The following is a 7,500-nucleotide window of genomic DNA, read 5'->3' on the forward strand; positions in this document are numbered from 1 at the left end:
GTACATAGCAGATGGCTTTGGCCAATGGCTTTCATGAAAAAGCTTACGGCACCTGGTATTCCCAGGCAGTCTCCCATCCAAGTACTGACCAGGCCCTACCCTGCTTAGCTTCCAAGATCGGACGAGATCGGGCGTGTTCAGGGTGGTATGGCCGTAAGCGACAGCTGAGAAGGCCGGCACGGCTCATGTACACAGCAGATGGCTTTGGCCAATGCCTTTCATGAAAAGGCTTACGGCACCTGGTATTCCCAGGCAGTCTCCCATCCAAGTACTGACCAGGCCCTACCCTGCTTAGCTTCCGAGATCGGACGAGATCGGGCGTGTTCAGGGTGGTATGGCCGTAAGCGACAGCAGAGGTGGCCGGCACGGCTCATGTACACAGCAGATGGCTTTGGCCAATGCCTTTCATGAAAAAGCTTACGGCACCTGGTATTCCCAGGCAGTCTCCCATCCAAGTACTGACCAGGCCCTACCCTGCTTAGCTTCCGAGATCGGACGAGATCGGGCGTGTTCAGGGTGGTATGGCCGTAAGCGACAGCAGAGGTGGCCGGCACGGCTCATGTACACAGCAGATGGCTTTGGCCAATGCCTTTCATGAAAAGGCTTACGGCACCTGGTATTCCCAGGCAGTCTCCCATCCAAGTACTGACCAGGCACTACCCTGCTTAGCTTCCGAGATCGGACGAGATCGGGCATGTTCAGGGTGGTATGGCCGTAAGCGACAGCAGAAGTGGCCGGTACGGCTCATGTACAGTAGATGACAGTACATTTCTTTAACCATAGAAACATGGTTAAAACAATATGCGTCAGCCACATCTCTATTTATTACAAACAGGCCGTTTTTTTTTTCCATTCAACAAGGCGGAAGAAAGTGCACCGTTCCCGGCGGCACTGCAATGCCGGGTCGATGCGTGGAGTGAACGGAGCAAGCCCCTTTTTCAACTCCTGAGTCAAAAAATCCGTTTAATATTTAGTCCCCATATAGGGGACATATCAGATATTAAACTGATAAGAACAGATACTACACTTGATCTTAGCCAAAAGGCCGAGAAGCGATAACCCTCAAACTGACTGCTGTGAAGTCCGCTTCCTAGGCTAACGACATTCCCATCCGGTCTGATACCCACTTAGTCATCACCATATACCCACTTGGGCATTAGCATAACAATGACCTCTGTGACCTCTCTAAGGACCCATTGGTAGATGCTTACAGCACCGTGGAGTATGCAAGCTTGCAGATCTGCTATTTTCATAACATTTCAAAAATGACAAAAGTGGCCCATCCACATGCATGCTTGTAGGTAGCCATTTTCAACAACTTCCGTTGGTCGCAGAGGCTCGGGATTGCCACCGTTGGAAAGCTCGCACCTGAGATAGGGGGGGGGGGGGAGTGGAGGTGCATGGGCGTCGGTAGTGGGGGTGGGGTAGGCGTTGTTAAAATGTTTAAAAAGTGGAAAAACTGGGACGCTTTGGAGAAGCACAAGGGGGCGCTGCTGTGCAGCAAGCCCTCGGCCGTGCCCCGCCCACATTGGGGGCGTTGTTTTAAAATGTGGGTGTGGCCTATCAGAGCGTAGAACAACTCTGGTCTCTCTTCATGACGGATACAAAACTATATGTTGTGTTTGGCCCTACCTCTGGTAGGGGTTTATCAATTGTCTGGGGCCATTGTCACTTGCTCCGCGAGTGGGAATCGAACTCAGAGCCTTCCGCATTAGAGTCAGTTGCATTGACCACTAGTCCATTGACCGCCCTCCACCCTGAACAGATCAGGATTCTATATAAAGGGATATTAGCTGGGAGCTTGAATGTTTAAACAGTACTGGTCGGGATCCTGTTAAAAACGGCATCGTCCCAGAGGTGGATTTGAACCACCAACCTCTTGGTTTACGGCCAAGCACACTAGCCCACTGAGCCAAACAGGCTGTTGAGTGTTGAAGCAAAAGTGTGTGCATTGCAAATGGATTTGGAGTCCCAGGGGCGCGGCCGCTGTGCGCCCGTAGCCAATGGTGAAGATTCCAGGGGGGTGCTTAAGAGTGGGTACCCGGGTTCGGATGGAGAGCCGGGTTGTGGGTTTAGCTGGCTTCGGGCCTGGCACCCCGGTGGGGGCCCAAGGCTCCCTGGGTCCGCGTGGAGAGCCGGGCAAACCGGCTTTCTGCTGTCCACACTTAGAAGATTTTTACACTCGTACCCCGGAAGTCACGTTAGAGGCTGGCCCATGCCACCCCCTCCCCCGTGGGTTACCCGGGTCCGGGTGGAGAGCCGGGTTCCCACTTTAGCGGAGTTCTGAGTGGGCACCCCGGCAGGGTGACAAGGCTCCCAGGGGCCGCGTGGAGAGCCGGGCAAAACGCCACATTGTGTGTCTTTCACGCTTTTCATGCTTTTCCACGCTTTGAAGATCTTTCACTTGCACTCCGGAATTCATGTACTCCTTCCGTCCCCCTCCCCCTCGGCCGCACCCCCGCCAACAAGTTCGTGCTGCACATGATCTGGTGTTTTGTCATTCAGTCTGCCGACATGAAAAAGCTTACAGCACCTGGTATTCCCAGGCAGTCTCCCATCCAAGTACTGACCAGGCCCTACCCTGCTTAGCTTCCGAGATCGGACGAGATCGGGCGTGTTCAGGGTGGTATGGCCGTAAGCGACAGCAGAGGAGGCCGGCACGGCTCATGTACACAGCAGATGGCTTTGGCCAATGGCTTTCATGAAAAAGCTTACGGCACCTGGTATTCCCAGGCAGTCTCCCATCCAAGTACTGACCAGGCCCTACCCTGCTTAGCTTCCGAGATCGGACGAGATCGGGCGTGTTCAGGGTGGTATGGCCGTAAGCGACAGCAGAGGAGGCCGGCACGGCTCATGTACACAGCAGATGGCTTTGGCCAATGGCTTTCATGAAAAAGCTTACGGCACCTGGTATTCCCAGGCAGTCTCCCATCCAAGTACTGACCAGGCCCTACCCTGCTTAGCTTCCGAGATCGGACGAGATCGGGCGTGTTCAGGGTGGTATGGCCGTAAGCGACAGCTGACAAGGCCGGCACGGCTCATGTACACAGCAGATGGCTTTGGCCAATGCCTTTCATGAAAAGGCTTACGGCACCTGGTATTCCCAGGCAGTCTCCCATCCAAGTACTGACCAGGCCCTACCCTGCTTAGCTTCCGAGATCGGACGACATCGGGCGTGTTCAGGGTGGTATGGCCGTAAGCGACAGCAGAGGTGGCCGGCACGGCTCATGTACACAGCAGATGGCTTTGGCCAATGCCTTTCATGAAAAAGCTTACGGCACCTGGTATTCCCAGGCAGTCTCCCATCCAAGTACTGACCAGGCCCTACCCTGCTTAGCTTCCGAGATCGGACGAGATCGGGCGTGTTCAGGGTGGTATGGCCGTAAGCGACAGCAGAGGTGGCCGGCACGGCTCATGTACACAGCAGATGGCTTTGGCCAATGCCTTTCATGAAAAGGCTTACGGCACCTGGTATTCCCAGGCAGTCTCCCATCCAAGTACTGACCAGGCCCTACCCTGCTTAGCTTCCGAGATCGGACGAGATCGGGCGTGTTCAGGGTGGTATGGCCGTAAGCGACAGCAGAAGTGGCCGGTACGGCTCATGTACAGTAGATGACAGTACATTTCTTTAACCATAGAAACATGGTTAAAACAATATGCGTCAGCCACATCTCTATTTATTACAAACAGGCCGTTTTTTTTTTCCATTCAACAAGGCGGAAGAAAGTGCACCGTTCCCGGCGGCACTGCAATGCCGGGTCGATGCGTGGAGTGAACGGAGCAAGCCCCTTTTTCAACTCCTGAGTCAAAAAATCCGTTTAACACTAGCGCGTCGGAGCGGTCAGGCTGACCGATTTTGAAATTTTGAAGTGGATTTTCTTTGCCCATGAAGTCCTGAGAAAGTTCCCCTTGCATGACTTTTTCTAAATGTTCGATTCAAACCATCTCTGTTTTTTTTCTCATCTGAAACGTTTTGGAAATATGATTTTAGACATAATTCTACTAAAATGTCTGCTCTTTTGCGGTCCGTGGGACCGCTCTTAGAGCCCTCACCCTTTCTCCCCCACAAGCCGTGCTGTTCACACCTTCCTCCCGGCTGGAGACGGGCATTGTTCAAGCTAATGTGTCATTTGCATTCCAACCTACATGTGGAAGTCCACATGTAGGCAAACTTACATTACAAACTTACATAAACTAAATGTTGTTTTAGATGTTATATTTCTTATATGCGGTTTGCAGAAATAACGATGTCTGACTTTATTTCTCGAAACGGAAAAAGAAATATGTTGACTATACACACCATCTTTAGCATAATTATGTTGGAATAATAAAGTTTATAGCATTGTGACTATGTCGCGCATATTCATTTCATATATCAGCGCATCAAAAATATTTTTACTTTATTTTTCGGAGGGCACGCTAAACGAACAGTGTAAAAGTGACATGAATCAATGACATGAATCATTCCAACGCGATAGACCTCCTTCCCTATAATGTATCCCCTCTATATAAAAATGACAATATATAACGCTAATGTCGTATTTATTTTATTGTCTCAATACAAAGATGGACAGTGTAATTGCTGCGCAAGGGTAATTAATTATAGTGACATGTGAGCGCTATATTGAATATATAGCGCTCAGATCGTCACTATAATTATAGTTTCTGAAATGAAAAAGAAAATATGGTGTGTTGACTGACTGGCGTATTGTTTCCACCTATATCTATTGAGCATAGCTAAATAAATACATGTTGACTATACACGCCATCTTTAGCATAATTATATGGGATAATAAAGTTTATAGCATTGTGACTGAGCTGTGCATGACATTTCCTGTTGGCTGTTTTCAATGAAATGACTTGTGTATAATATGAATAAATGCTACATCCTACATTTATTTTGTACCGTAGGCTATAGTTTTTGAACGAATATTACCATGTAGGCCTGAAATGTTTGGTGTTACATCACAAGCATGCATGTGTGACATCAAATCCTTTATACACATTTTTTGCATCGTAGTTGCAAGGTGACAAGAGCAGGAATGTGCAGAATAGCCCAATCAGAAATCAATTCGATTGTTATTGTGTTGATTGTGTTTGAACTATTGAATCAATCAGTATAAATAATTCTGCACATTCCTGCTCTTGTCACCTTGCGCAAGGGTAATTAATGACATGAATCATTCCAACGCGATAGACCTCCTTCCCTATAATGTATCCCCTCTATATAAAAATGACAATATATAACGCTAATGTCGTATTTATTTTATTGTCTCAATACAAAGATGGACAGTGTAATTGCTGCGCAAGGGTAATTAATTATAGTGACATGTGAGCGCTATATTGAATATATAGCGCTCAGATCGTCACTATAATTATAGTTTCTGAAATGAAAAAGAAAATAGATATAAATACATGTTGACTATACACGCCATCTTTAGCATAATTATGTTATAATTTATGTTCATGGATCCAAGTAAACAGACATTGTTTTTTTTTACTACGGTACAAATTTGGTTGATTCAATACAGAAACGAGACGGTAAGATGCGCTGATATGAAATGCGCGACATAGGAACGTGGTATGGTACAGAAACTAGCTATAGCTAGCGCTATATTGAATATATAGCGCTCACATCGTCACTATAATTATAGTTTGGTAAACTGAAATGAAAAAGAAAATAACTTTTCTGCACGCGACCAGTGGAACTGATTTCCACGCATCACGGCTCTCTTTTTTCTCTCTCCCTCCCTCTCTCGTGGAGAGGGAGAAAATATCCAAGTAACTAACGGTGAGGTATGCGGAAGTGCATTTTAGATAACGCTGTAGCACTATTTGTGGCGGTGATGCGTCACATGACTTGATCTATCCTATGGTGTATATATAAACCGTGCTGCTGCTACGGATCTCTCTGCTGGCACAATAAATCAAATATATATAAATGACATCGATCATAGGCGGCGGCTAGGCCAGGCTTAGCCTTCCCAACAATTATGCTGGGTATTTTTAAAATATATATAGGCTAATATGTGGCTAGCCGGCCGCTCCCAAACTCCCAACTCCTTTGTCTGTAGCCTAAACTTTTCTGATTTGCACGCACGCACGCACAGCTGTCGCGCATATTCATTTCATATATCAGCGCATCAAAAATATGGTGAAATATGGTGTGTTGACTGACTGGCGTATTGTTTCCACCTATCTATTGAGCATAGCTAAATAAATACATGTTGAAAAATAACTTTGAGTTGTCCTGTCGAGTTGAAACGCTGCCTTGAATTAGTTGGAATGTGACATTTAGAAGACAATGGCAAGTCGTCAACCCCCCGCCACGGGGGGAGAGGTGTGAAGAGATGCAGGGAGAGAGTGGCCAATGGAATTGCACGAAAAACACCGGTCAGCCTGACCGTTAGCCGTCATAGTAGTAGTGATTTTAATTCAGACATGCTATTAATATTTAGTCCCCATATAGGGGACATATCAGATATTAAACTGATAAGAACAGATACTACACTTGATCTTAGCCAAAAGGCCGAGAAGCGATAACCCTCAAACTGACTGCTGTGAAGTCCGCTTCCTAGGCTAACGACATTCCCATCCGGTCTGATACCCACTTAGTCATCACCATATACCCACTTGGGCATTAGCATAACAATGACCTCTGTGACCTCTCTAAGGACCCATTGGTAGATGCTTACAGCACCGTGGAGTATGCAAGCTTGCAGATCTGCTATTTTCATAACATTTCAAAAATGACAAAAGTGGCCCATCCACATGCATGCTTGTAGGTAGCCATTTTCAACAACTTCCGTTGGTCGCAGAGGCTCGGGATTGCCACCGTTGGAAAGCTCGCACCTGAGATAGGGGGGGGGGGGGGGGGGAGTGGAGGTGCATGGGCGTCGGTAGTGGGGGTGGGGTAGGCGTTGTTAAAATGTTTAAAAAGTGGAAAAACTGGGACGCTTTGGAGAAGCACAAGGGGGCGCTGCTGTGCAGCAAGCCCTCGGCCGTGCCCCGCCCACATTGGGGGCGTTGTTTTAAAATGTGGGTGTGGCCTATCAGAGCGTAGAACAACTCTGGTCTCTCTTCATGACGGATACAAAACTATATGTTGTGTTTGGCCCTACCTCTGGTAGGGGTTTATCAATTGTCTGGGGCCATTGTCACTTGCTCCGCGAGTGGGAATCGAACTCACAGCCTTCCGCATTAGAGTCAGTTGCATTGACCACTAGTCCATTGACCGCCCTCCACCCTGAACAGATCAGGATTCTATATAAAGGGATATTAGCTGGGAGCTTGAATGTTTAAACAGTACTGGTCGGGATCCTGTTAAAAACGGCATCGTCCCAGAGGTGGATTTGAACCACCAACCTCTTGGTTTACGGCCAAGCACACTAGCCCACTGAGCCAAACAGGCTGTTGAGTGTTGAAGCAAAAGTGTGTGCATTGCAAATGGATTTGGAGTCCCAGGGGCGCGGCCGCTGTGCGCCCGTAGCCAATGGTGAA

This window comes from Electrona antarctica, assembly GCF_951216825.1.
Source record: "Electrona antarctica genome assembly, chromosome: 4".
Lineage (NCBI taxonomy): Eukaryota > Metazoa > Chordata > Actinopteri > Myctophiformes > Myctophidae > Electrona > Electrona antarctica.